Here is a 14,285-nt window from a genome sequence, read left to right on the forward strand (position 1 = left end):
ATATTGCCCATCTTATCACTTTTAAACTATGTTTTTGACCAGTTACATTGGTAAGAAACATTGTGGTCTACTGTAAGAGATCTTTCCTTGTTGGTGAATTAAGATGGGCATTGATTTCCAATGTCACCTGTAAACAAGCATAATATTTGTATTGTAGGAAAATGAGGCTGATTTTATTCTACCTAAATCAGAATACATAATGGGTATATTTTTAATGTGAGCTTCTTGAAGGATAAAATTATCTTGTTACAAATTATAACTGCAGGTATTGAAAGGAGCGTTGAACCTCCACATGGCTGCCAGTTTTTCAGGGAAACATAAAATATGTGGGCAGAAATAATGACTAAATATCTAAGAAACCATGACTGGCATAGAGAATCAATGCATTCTTTTCATGGAGCAGCAAATGAACTTGACTAGTCATATACAAATTGTAAATAAATGAATTAGATGAAAAATATAAAATGGACACTAACAAAGAAGTGTAAAATGACCATGGCTAAATTTAAAGTAGAATTGAATTAGAAAAGAGCAGCTTAACACACTAGTTTTCACTGAATACTTTATCCTTAGGCCTGGTTACAAGGACATAAGTTATTTATACTTTAACTCCATTTATCTACTAGACTAGTCTGTGACTCTGAGGTATTTCTTTTGGAAGAAAGATTCAAGTGGTGTTTAATTTTTAAACATGTCTCACATTTTGGTAGCCTGATCAGTTGTAGAAATCACTGTGAGTACGGTGCTTTGTCCAGTTCTTTATATAGATGGGCTCTGTGTCCTGCTGTTTAGATGCTGATACTAATTGCTTTTGCCCCTTAATGATACACATAGACATTGCAGGTCAGCATTAAGGGTATAGGAGTCAGAGCTCTGTTGTTTTGATCTGCTTATTTATCTTGTTTGACCCTTATTTTACTTCTCCGAGCTTTAATTTCTCATTCTTAAAATGGGAAAACCTACAACATACCCTTATTATCAGCATTAAATTGTTTATTCCAATTTTAAACTGGTGGCTGCTGCTTGTGGTAGTGGTAATAATAGCAATTGTTTTTCCTTGTGTTTTTTTTATTCTTGGTATTGAAATCATACCATAATCAATAGTATGTGCAAAAGTACATAAGTAATAATACACATTTACTACTTATAAGTTCACATCTTTGAGATAGTCATTTTATTATGTTTACTGAGTGTCCAAATGTCAGGCAGTCTTTTTAGGCACAGGAGATGGGGCACTAGGATATTCTACTACTCTTGTCATCGCGCACTTGTAACTGAAACACACAGATACACATGTAATAGTAGGTGAAATGTGATGTGCAAAAAGAGTGAGAAGAGATGATGGAACTGTATGGAATAGTCAGTAAAGATAACTCTTAGGGAATTTTAAATCTACCAATCATGAATTTACTAAATAGAAGTACAAGGAATACTACATCAGAACTGGTTTAGAAAACCTTTTGATATATTAATATATTTTAATTCTGGAATTTGAGATAATAAACTTCTAAGAGAAAAACAAACTGTTTTGGACTTCATAATAGTGGATCTATTTCAGTTTGCATTCGCTGACTTTAACCTTTAATCCTTTAATCATTTTGGTCTAAGGTTAGAATTTATTTATCAGAATTGGGTAATTAAATTATCAGACTTGAGTAAATTAGTTATCTAAAGGATCATTACAGCATTGACTCATCTAATTAGTGTGTGGAGGATCATGGCTTTTTCTAGGAGAGTTCTGAATAATTTGGCAGATGGTTAACATTATAGAAAGTTCAAACTGACCAATCATGTTTCTGCTTGGGAAGTAGAAACACATGTTATTAACTCTGTAGACTTTGTCATGCCACTTTATTTATATTAATGACTATTGAAAAAGTTAGTGAGAAAAACAGAGCCAAAATTTGTAGATGGGTTGTTCTAGAGAGGATAATGCCGAATTCGTGTCAAGTAAATTTATTATTTGATTTTTGCTTTGAGATATTTTTTTCCCCCCTGGGTAGTCATTAAGATTACCACTGATGCCTGCAGTTGATTTGAAAATGTTTATAAACATTAATCCTAAAAGTAGGCCTAAAGTAGGTAAGGTTAGTTTTTAGAATAAAATGGGAAAAAATAGGGAAAAAATGCCATCTCTCAAACTAGTTATTACCAAGACTTAAGTGTGAGTTTTGGTGCTCAAGATGCAATACTGACTTTCTGCAGTTAGGAAGGTTTATTAAATTAAGCAATGATCATATTAGTGGCTGACAATGCCAGATTCATTTCTTTCTAATTTTGTAGGGCATAGGCATGTGTTTGTCTAGTACATGGTATGGGGCTTCTGAGAAATATTTCCCCTCCCTCATTTAAGGACCTCACTTTGGAGAGCTGCTCCCTCTGTGCTAAACAGTTATGCAAGGTTGTGAGGTGCCTGGAGAGTGGCATCCTGGAACTGCTGCTCTGGCCCAGTGCAGTCCTCTTTCTAGCCCCTTCCATTATTATGTGAAGTGAGACATGTTTTTATTTAAGCTGCTTTGAGTTTTTTTTCTTTGTTGATGTAATGGCTTGATATGTCATCCACATAAATTTTTGCCTATGTGGGATCTCTCTAATTCTAATTTGCTCTGACAATTACTGTTTCCATTCAAAGGACATTGTAAAAACCCTACCGTTACCCAGCATGTGTTCACTCAGAGAATAGATGACAGAGGTACTACTGGCCCTGTGTTCATTCTCTGGTAAATGACTCACTGAAGAAAATGTCTTTCATGGAGAATATAGAATTTACTTGGGTTTGAGTTTCTAGCTGGAGAGTGAGATTAGTGTGCAGTTGGGTAATAAGGATCTTGAATAAAGTTAAGTAGATTAGACGAAGGGGAATGAAGGAAAGGGCAGGAGAATACGAAATGGAAAGATAGTGGAATGAATCTGATGTAAATTTTCTGTGTGCATATGTGAATACACCATAGTGAATCTCTCCATCATGTACATCCATATAACTGGGGTCCCAATTAGAATAAGATATATTCCATGCTTGTATAATTATATCAAAAAGGACTCTACTCTCGTATACAACTAAAAGAACTAATAAAATAAAAAATGAAAAAATGAAAACTAAAGTGGTTGTGAAGAGATAGGCAAAATGGAAGATAACTCACAGTTGCCAGAAAAAGTAAGAGGAAACTTATGGAGCAGAACAGGCTGTGGTCTCTTAAGCCACTATTATGAAGAGCCACTTCAGAAAACACTCAAAGCCCGAGTTCAAATCAAAGAGAATTTTATTTACCTGGCCAGGGACTGTCACCCACCCATAAAGACTGAAGCTCTGTGGGACAGCAGCAATTTCCTGGCCTGTGTCTTGGGAATATAAGTACGAAAACCAACTCGATTAACTACATCTTGGGTCCGAGCAGGCATTAGACAACCGTATCCTGAGTTTGGTCGGTTAGTGAGGGTGAAAATCTACTTCAAAGTCTTGGGTCACCAAGACCACCATATCCTGGGTTGAGTACATTTTGTGGGGTACAAAGTACAGAAAACAATATATTATATGAAAACAACTTTCATTTCAGTTTCTCAGAAACAAATCTTGTAACAGTTTTTATAGAAGGCAGCAAAATAGTGTCTTAGGCCTATGACAGTTCTTGCTTTATAATTGCCTTATCTCACTTATCAAAATCTTATAGCTATAATCTATGTTTTTTACTAATCTGTAACCTATAATTTAAACTCTTATTAATTGTATTTATCACTTCACACCATGACAGCCACAACTGCATAGGATTTTCACTGTTTTCCAAATGGAAGGTACTGAGAAATGGTTAACTGAACCATAAGTATTGTTATTATTTTTTTTTACTGTGGCTATTTTTCATTCTTGTCTTCCCTTAAAATGCTTTAAGCAGTTCTCCACATATTGCTAAAATATGGTTTTATAGTCAAGATTCTTGTGCTTTATGTGGACAAACCAGACTTGGGAGATGGATCCTAATATTTGCTGCCTTTTCTTGGTTTTGTCTTCTTTTTCTCTTGCATTGGGTACATCAAGCCCTGTGTCTGTGACATCAGGGTTTATGTCAGTGCTTATTTTCTTATTGGTATTTTGAGCTGTGTTTAGGGTGAGCTGGCTCCATCTACATCATGTCTGAATAATGTAATACAGTCTCCTATGACAGGGTTCACAGGAAATCTTGGATTAATTTATTCATAATTAAAGAATGCATTAAAAAGGACTACTGTTCATAATAAGACTGGGAATGAGATACTTTCTTTATCACAAAGAATTAGTAAAAATATATGCTATATTTTCCTATCTGTTGAGAGGAAAGAGTCTTTGTGTTCCACCCTGAGGTCTTTCAGGCTAATCTGTGGCAATGCAAAACTGCAGAAGGCCTGAGAGGTGAAATCCTTCATGCCAGAAGAGTGCAAGGAACCCCCTGAAAGGAGTGGGAGATCCTGTGTAGAGGAAGAGGATCAGAGGGAGTAGGAGTCAAGAGGAATGAGGAGAACCTGAAAGATATCTTTGTGGTATCTTTGTGTGCATGTAGAATTTTTGGGAGAGAGTGAAAAATATGAAGGGATTTTGAGGGAAAGTGCTTTCCTGCTATCTTGTATAATGTGTTAGTTCTCCTGGACCCTTCAGCAGAGATGAGCCTTTGCTCATCAGTGAGTTAGGGCTTGAATTTCCCCTAATTTTTTGTACATTAATATGAAACTGTCCTGCTAGTTTGCAACTAGATTGCTTTCTGTTAGCATGTAGCCTTCTTTTTTGGCTGTGGATAAAATACTTTAAATATTTCTCTTTGAAATGCATTCTTCTAGTAAAAGCCCTTCTGAATGCACTAGCATGTAGCCAGAGACTGCCATAGGGTCCCCATCCCTCCATTTGTTTGGTACTGGCTTGTTTCACAGCTACAGTGACATGGCCATTTAGGTAGATGGCTACCTCATATAACTCAGATTCTTACAGAGAACATCATTCTTTACGTTCTATTTGTTTAGTCTTTTTTTTTTTTAATTCTTTTCTGGAAGTTGTGGCACAGTTCCTCTTTTATAAATGCCCCTAGAAGTTTGCCAGTCCCCTCTGACTTTGTTTTCTATTTTTGTTTTTAGTAGTAAAACTAGTTTCTATGTGAACAGTATTTATTGAGAAAGTTCATATAGTATAACTTTATTCCTTGAACCTATTCTTAAATGTTACTGAAATTCTGGCCTAGACTTTTAAAATAAGAAATTAAATATCAAGTACTACAGAATATAACTTTAAAAAGGATATAAAAATACCATAACAAATTCTTTTTAAATACAGGAGATGGCTACATCCACTTTGAATTCCTAAGTGTGGAACTATAATCCTCTGTGTGGTTATATGTATACATTTGAATGAGTATGTATGTATGTATGTATATATAATATTTGTATACATGTTTCAGTGTTTAAAAGTATTTGAGAGGTCTTATCATGGTACCACTTGTTTTAACTTGAGTGGCTAGCATTATGTTTTCAAGTACGAAGGATATAGTATTGTGTAGTATGATCTTTCTAGATATCTCTTACCAGAAAAAGTTATATTTTGAGAAGATGTTAGTCATATATTCAGATTTGTGTGTATTTAAAAATATTTTTGTAGATGGACACAATATTTTTATTTATTTATTTTATTTATTTTTGTGTGTGCTGAGGATCGAACCCAGTGCCTCACACATTTGAGGCAAGTCCTGTACTACTCAGCTACAGCCCCAGCTCCTTGCATATATTTTTTTGAGATGGAAAAATGTGGAGCTAATTTGTTTTAGCATTGATTTGTTACTACTGTAGTAGTAGTAAATACATTTTCATACCTTTCATCATCTATTTTTCTTGCTTAGGTGCAGTTTCAAATGTTAATTAAAAATATTGTCAGAAACAAAGTTATTGTTTTCTCTCATTCTTTGTTAAGGAGTTTCATATTTTAACTTCTAGAAACTTAAGGGACCAAAGTTATACATATTCTTGATAATTAAAATTACCATGGTTTATTGTTGACTTAACCATCAAGGTTAGGATTTGATGAAAGCAACCTTACAACATGGAACCTTAGTAGAAAATGAGGGTGCTATTAGAAGTCTATAACAACACCACCCTTGCCCACAATACTTTGTCTATTTGTCTCTAGGTCTTGCTTGCTGAGTAGGAGAAAATTTCAGAGCTCGGGGCACTGAACTAATTTCTTGTTAATATTATTTCCTAAATTTCTGCCTATGTAGGGCAAGTTTTATTTATGTACAATTAAAATTATCTTTTTACAGCTCAAATTTATCCAGTTTCCTTATGCATTGTTTCTGGGCAGCTCTAGTGGTGTTTAAACTTCTCTGCTATCATTGCATTGTGGTATTCTTTAGATAGGAGATGGTAATGAAGAAACTGATCTTTTTTTTTTTTTTTTAATAGGAAGAAATTAGGTTCAAATTAAAATTGTTCATTTTTGGCTTTTAAGAAATCTTACAGGTTGAGATATTTTTCTTCTTAATATTATTTAAAAAAAAATTTTTTTTGATGCCTGGGAATTGAGCCAGAAGGGCTTAACCTCTGAGCCACATCCTCAGCCCTTTTTATGTTATTATTTATAGACAGGGTCTCTCTGAGTTACTTAGGGCCTCAATAAGTTGCTAAGCATGGCTTTAAAATTGCGATCCTCTTGCCTCAGCCTCCTGAGCTTCTGGGATTACAGGCGTGTGTCACTATGCCCAGCTATTATTATTATTATTATTATTATTATTTTTTAAAGACTTACCAGATAAAAGTGTTATTTACTAGCTGAAATGTAGAGACTGAATTGGTCAATGTTTATTAGCATTGTTGGCATTAGAGGTCATCTGGGGTTTTCTTATCTTTGGTCATTCAGTTGTTTCTTGGCCCAAGACATTTTGCTATGCTTATACTAATTTTTATAAACATAATTAAACTTTTTTCTGATAACCAGAAAAGTAGTGATAACTTTGCAAGTGCCAGCAAGAAGAGACATGAAATCATGGTGGTTATGAAAGTGATGACAAAAATGTTCAAATGAAATGAATATTTTGGAAGAAGAAATATTTCTGAGAGAAAATGAAAAAGTAAGGAAATTTCTATGAATGAACAATTTTTCAGTGAGCAAAGAGGAAGGATAATTGATGAAGTGAAGGGGAAAAAGTGGCCAAGAATAATAGCCCTCAACCTTGATATTGATCAGAATCATCTGGGGAACTTTAAATATCTCAGTGTCCAGGCCACACCATTTAACAGTTATACCAGAATTCCTGTGGTTAGGACTGAGGCATTAATATCAAGTAAATCTTTCTTGGGATTCCAGTGCACAGCCAAGAGTAAGAACTACTTGTCTGTAAAGGATGAGCTTTATCACCAGATGTCTCTTAGTATAACATTATTCAACAATAGACTAGGAGTTGATAAAATGTAAAGGCTGAGGTTGGTGAATATTTGTGGCTGCAAGGCTGCTTGCATGTGTGTAACATCAAAATGTATGTCTCAGTGGCATATATACTGAAGCTACTAATAATTTTGATAGATATTCTGTAACTTGGAGAAATAATCAGAAAAATATGTCCCAAAGAACAGGTATCAGCACGGAAAGAGAGCGTATGCTTTTAGAGTATGGTTTTAAAGCTTCAGTGAACTGATTTATCTTTCCAGTTGGTGGCATTAAACTTTAGTGACTAAGTTAGTTAAGATTTGAGGCCTTCTTTCAATTCTTACTTTCAAATGGAATAAATTATATGTGTGTGTGTGTGTGTGTGTGTGTGTCTGTATGTCTGTTTGAATCCTTAGCGTGTCATTCATAAAGTGCAAAAGGCATTTGTTCCTTATTTTTTGGTTTTCTGATTTATTACCATTTCCTAATGTGCAGTTTAGTGGTACTGCCGTAATTCTAAGAACATAAATGTGGTCAGTATAGCCTCTTATTATCAGTGTGATACAAAATTATTTTCAAATCCCTTTATTTTCAGAAGCTTTCCATAATAGATTAAGTAAATTTAGGATCTGCCTATGGGATTCATTGAGGCATTAAAACAATGTAGTCTAAAAGTTAGACAATCTCATTTTTAACTGTTCCTTATATATTACTGTTAGATTTTATGCATGGGATTTTTCTTGGGAAACTTGCAAACTGTTTTGATAAGTTTGAAACCATTTCTTGGCGGTTAGTTTTGTTAAGGATGATTTTAAAGATGGTTTTGTTTTACTCTTTTTTATTAGGCATATATAGTAGTTATTAGTGTCCCCCCCTTTCCCCTTCCTTCTGTTTGTACTATGCATTGAACCTAAGGGCACTCTACAACTGAGCTACATACCACCCCAGCCCTTTTTTATTTTGAGGCAGTGTCTCACTAAGTTGCCAAGGCTGGCTCAAACCTGTGATTCTTCTGCCTTATCTCCTTAGTAGTTGGGATTATAGACTTCGCACCTCCATACATGGCTAGTAGTTATTAGTTTTTTAAAATTTAGATCTGGAATATATCTTAGAGCAACTTTACATTTTGTAAATGGGAAAAAGGCTCAAGGAATATGTGACATCCTCAAATTAGTGATACAGCAAGGACTAGAAACCAGAACATCTTTCTTTCTTTGCTTTTTTTGTGTGTTGGGGATCAAACCCAGGAAGTTGTGCATGCTGCTAGGAAAGAGCTCTACCTCTGAGCTACACCCTCAGTCCCATCTTCCTTTTAAACCTTTTTGTAAAGTAAAGCAGATGCTTGGTAAATTACCTTAAGAACAATGCCAAGATTAATAAACATTATGTTGCAACCATCCCAGTAGGCCCTTTATCTGCCCTGCCCAGTCTGAAACCCGCTTAGGTTTCTCATAAAAGCAATTACTCTTCTAAGAATAGCTTTCTTGAGTTTGTTTATGGTTTTAACATACCAAAGTGTATCTTAAGGCACCATCATTGTTCTTTTATTTTAAAAATTGGAATATCTTTCCAGTTGGTGGCATTAAACTTAAGTGACTAAGTTAGTTTAGATTTGAGGCCTTCTTTCAATTCTTAGTTACTTTCATATGGAATAAATTTTATATATATCTATCTGTAAATCTCCAGAGTCCCCATTCATCCCTATATTTGTCCAGTACAGCATGGGTTTTGCTAATTTGCATACTCATGTTGAAATTAACTTGTTTCTCTTTCTTCTATATTTTCTAAAAAATGGCAGATAGATCAGAGGTTGGACCAGACTCAGGAAATATGATATTCTTTTAGCAGTGGTTACTTATGTCTGGTTTGTAATTAAAATTCTATAATTTTTTTCATTTATCAATTGTAATAGTTTTATAGACTTTTCCTCTCATACTATTTGGCTACCAAGTGATATAGGAAATTTAGGATAAATGCTAGATTCTCTCTGCCAGTTTTCTAGATATTGAATTGGTTCCATCCTTTGAATTGATTCCCTGTCATAAATTCTTAGTGATATTTACATTTTTAATGTTAATAATTTATGCATCACAATTATTACTTTTAGTGAAGCTCAGATTGTCCTGCCTTTGGTTAGTGCGACTTTGTCTAGTTGTTGTCTAGTCATTTTGGCATGATCCTGGCAGCTTTGAATTGTTCCATTAGTAACTGCTAAGATGATCCTGGCTTCTTGTGTGTATTTCTCATGTTAGACCTTTCACCATCATTTCTTTTAGGTGGAGTGGTATTTCAGGATTGCCATATTGGAGCCAAGGATGCTTAGTACTAATGGGTGAATTGCTGTTTCTAGGCCTTTCCAGTGCAAGATATCAAAAGAGAAATATGTGGTTTGTGTATTTCAAAAGTTTGGCATATGGCATATGCTGTCTCTATCTCCAACCTCTTTTCGTTCTTGACCAGTACCTGTGTCGATTAAGCATATAGCCATTACATTTCACGCAGTCTTCTTCAGGTCTTCATTTAGTCTTCACTTGTATGAATATCTGTTTTGAATGCTTATCACTAGTCCTTTTGTTGATATTTGTCTAGATATTTTGTCTTTCTGAAGTTTATTCCTTAGTAGATTCCTCAGAAGGCCTCATAGAACAATATTTCTTGAGTTTTGCACATTGATGACAGTATATGCCATTTGTTGCCTAGGGTCAGTTTTACTGGATATAAAAACTTTGCCTCACACACTTCCCCCTCCCTGCTTAAAATATTAAATTATGCTGCTTCCTTCTAGCATAAAAAAACAATAAATAGTGTTACTGTCTCAATGATCGGCTGGTAACTGGTTTTTATTCCTTATAGTTTACTGTCTTTTATCTGGATGTCTGAATGGGATGATTAGGTATGCAGTACACCATTTCACTGTGTACTTTAAAAAGTTCAATCTTTTTAAATCTGTTATCTAAATGTTGGATTTTGGTCGATAATATGTCACTTTCTTTCCAATACTTTTTGCCTTATTTTGATTTTTAAAAACTTCATTTCTGAATCTCTTGTGACATTATTATGTTTATTTTTGTATTCCTTCTACTTTAGTCTTCATTTCTGAAATGATTTTTATCTCCTATTTTTTCCCCAAATTCCCTCACCTCATTTTAAAAATTCTGCTTTAAATATTTGTTTCATGACTTATTTATTCCTCATTTTGAAATTAGAAACTGCAGTTTAATTTATGGGATTGTCTTTGAGATGCCTTTTGTCTTCTGTAGGCATGTTCTCAGTTTTGATGACATTCTGGGCACTTTTTCCTCACAATTCTACAATGCTGGAGGTTCATAGGATGTAGACCCCCCCTGGCCTCCTCCCCTCATCTGCAGTTTTCGTAGGCCAGAAACCTCCCAGTTTTAGCTTTTGGTTCCAAATTGGCCTACCATGATTTCCAGTGAGTACTTGTGGGTCAGTATGGAATTCTTTTTTTCCTGTTTGTCAGATATCTTGTGGGTTCCTCTATTTTTCCCCAACACAAATGTTTATATTGTGCATATCATTTGTCTGCTTCTGGTTTTGTGTTCAACTGCTTGTCTTTCGAGGATTGTGGAGAGGATAATTTTGCTGTTCAATATGGTTGGCTTTTGATCTTTGCTATTTAGTTGTTTTTGCTTCTTTTTTAAAGGATGCAGATAGTTTCTTAAACTCTACTGCTGTACCGCATACCCAGGTCCTCTAGACTCCTGATTTAAAGTCTCATATTCTTTTATTTTATGCCAATTTAGGTCTTTGGTTAAAAAATAATTCAGGGTTATTAGCATTTTCTTTTATTTTCCCCTTTTTTTCAAGGATGAAAATGATATATTAAGCAATGACATTTTTCTATATAACTTTAATTGATACTTTTAGGTTTTGCTCTTTATTTCAGCTGTAAACTTTCATCAAACCTTTTAATGGCTCATGACCTACAAATAGATTTAAATCAAATGTTAGTTTTAGCCTTAGTCTATGCTATGTTTGTACAGTGCTGTCATCTCCTCATGTAGCTTCAGTAAGTTATGTAGCACGCATCCTTTGTGTCCCATTGATAATTGGAAAATTCAGACTGCCCTTCACTGTTATACCTCACCTCAGAAAAATAGGTCTCATCTGCCTGTGTGTGTCTATAAATTAGTGAGTGTGTTAAATCTATCCCAGCATGAACTCACTTCAAGTGCTGTGAAAGACTATCTTAAAGAATTTAAATTGATTGCAGATGTTAGTGCAATTAAGCAGGCCTGATGAGCTAAGAATCATGTTTCTCAGATTTGAATATGAATGCATTTTAAAAATTATAGTGGTGTACTTCATGTAAATGGAGTTCATAGGCATCTGAGAGTTTTTATCACCTTCAGTTTTTAAAATGCTTCAGAAACATGAAAAGTGATGTGTGGTACCTTAAGCAGATACTTGGATGACTTAAAATATATGCATGTTAGTCTTTGTAGTTCTGTGCCATCCTTGACCAACTAGCATGGACTGGGAATGATTTCTTTCATTATTTTATTTGTCTATCTTATCTGCATTTTGTGCCTATAATTCATTAAAAAGTTATTCCGCAGGAAAGGTATAGAGAAAGTATAATGTTATTTCATTTCCATTTTTAAGAAAAAAAAAGTTTGACAAAACACCAAGTGAAAGCATTTAGAATAGAAGCTAGGATCTCCCCTCCTCCCCCCATCAGAACACTCACTGGTAGAATTCTACCTACTTCAAATCACTTTTGCTTTAACTGCTAAAATGTAAGAGAAAATTTTATATTTGTTTTAAAAAGTAGCATACTGGGTTGCAAATTAGGAAGCAAATTCTGAAACAAGACTGTAACAAGATTAAGTAGAGTGTACGGTGTGCTCATTTTCAATTTATTTTAAATTGATCCATGCACATTAAGTAATTAAACTCATCAATTTCTGTAACACATTGTAGAATGTTATGGACATTAGGACTTTATTGTATAGACAGTGGTAACATAAAGCACAGAAATGTTGAGTAATTAGATACTCTCCAAATACTAAGAAAATTAATGAAATATTATTTGAAATGTAGCAACATCAATGATTTTAAAAGAATATGTTTTTCTAGATGGTGAAAATTGTCTGTTCTACAATAATTTATAAAAGTTTATCTTATTACATTATATTACCATTACATGGGCGGCCGTAGCTTGTTTTCAGGAGTTAAGAATAGAGTTCTATTGCTTTTCGCTTTCTGATTTTGGAAATTCATTTCTCTCTAGCACTATGTTTACTAAATTATAAAACCTAGGAGTTTGTTCTTTGGGAAAGTTTGGAATAAAGGCAGTATTTGTAGTCTCTTAGTTGTTGTTCTTCAGGTTCTAAATAAAGTACTTAGTGAATAAATGTTGACTGGGCGCAGTGGCATACAGCTGTAATCCCAGTGACTTAGGAAGTTGAGGCAGGAGGATCGCAAGTTCAAAGCCAGCCTCAGCAACTTAGTGAGGTCCTAAGCAACTTAGATTCTGTCTCAAGATAAAAAAAATACAAAGGGTTGGGGATTTGACTCAGTGGTTAAGCACCCCTGGGTTTAATCCCTGGTCACCTCCCTCCCCTCAAAAAAAAGTTACAGTTGAATGCTTCTTAAGTCTTTATCATACCTGGAATAAAAAGTTAATAATCCTGAGCATCATAAACATACATTTTTTTTTTCCACATGAAGCATACAAATATATTTATATGTCACTCTTTGGATAAAGGGCAAACCCTTTGAGTAGGAGTGGTTCCTACTTTGGTTTTTCCTTCACAAGGCATGCTTATGAAACATCATCTGTGATCCCCATTTGTTTGTATGTCTTAAGTAGACCAAGAATTTATAGTTTTGAAGCAATGCAAGTGTAGACTTTATAAGAGATTTGTATGTTTTAATTTTCTTTTAACAGTATGATCTTTCCAGTTATCTTGCCCATACCTATTTTTTTAAAGTAGTTTTTTCAAGTAAATTTCTATAACCTGTCTTTCTTAATTCTGAATATAATATATCACAGAAGCAACTTTTAATTCTCACATATGATTCGTTAACAAATATAGACACTCTCACACTTGATAAACAGTTTGGATGTATCAAAAGTCAATTCTTGGTGTTACAGACTTCATAGGATTATACATGTGTAGTCTTATGCTTTGGGCATCTACCTCTGTTATGTACTAATGGAATGCCTAATGCTGGATGTCTGTCTCCAGAGTTTTAAAGTCATTTTCATTTTTTTCCTTTCTCTCCCCATTAGAGTCATCAAAATATATTTGTAACTTCAGAAAAATACATATTTCTAAAAATGTATTTTCTGAACAAATATTTCATGTGAAAAATTGTTTTTTTTCCTCTCCCACATAATTGTTTTATCCTGTTTCTGTTAGAAATGACTGATTCAGTTTAAGTGGAATCAAAACAAACAGAACATATTGGCTTGTGCATCTGAAAAGCCTAGGGTTTGGTTGACTTTAGAGAGGCCTAGATCCTTGTTTTCAAATGACCTAAGGATTCATTCATTATGCCTCTGAGCTCTGCCTTAACTATGTGTTGGCTTCGTTCATGCGTGTTCTTTCATGGTATACCTAGATGGTTAGCAGAAGCTCCCAGTGTAACCCCTACATTTTAGGTCAATAGTCCTCAAAAGTTTTAGATAAGTTTTCTTACTGGTTAAAACAAAACAAAACAAAACATTGATTCCCTAAGCCAGTATGTTTGTTTACCATAAACATGTTCATTGTACTATTCACTAAGCCAGTATATTTGTTTACCATAAACATGTTCATTGTACTATTACCTCATTACATTCATATTATAGATTAATATATTATTAAAGTATGTGAGTCGAGAATATAAATACAAAGTAACATGTTAATATTTTAGTTAAATTTTGCCTCATCTTCACAATCAA

The 14,285-nt window shown here is 34.1% G+C and overlaps 1 protein-coding gene across 3 annotated transcripts in view; it reads left to right on the forward strand.

The window, feature by feature from the left end:
* The window catches only part of Diaph3 (diaphanous related formin 3), a 481,958-nt gene that overhangs the window by 72,118 nt on the left and 395,555 nt on the right, over positions 1-14,285 (forward strand). The window lies entirely within an intron of this gene.

The sequence above is a fragment of the Marmota monax genome, unplaced genomic scaffold (genome assembly GCF_021218885.2).
Source record: "Marmota monax isolate L192 unplaced genomic scaffold, Marmota_monax_Labrador192_F-V1.1 WCK01_AAM20220418_F8-fsc00049, whole genome shotgun sequence".
Classification (NCBI taxonomy): Eukaryota; Metazoa; Chordata; class Mammalia; order Rodentia; family Sciuridae; genus Marmota; species Marmota monax.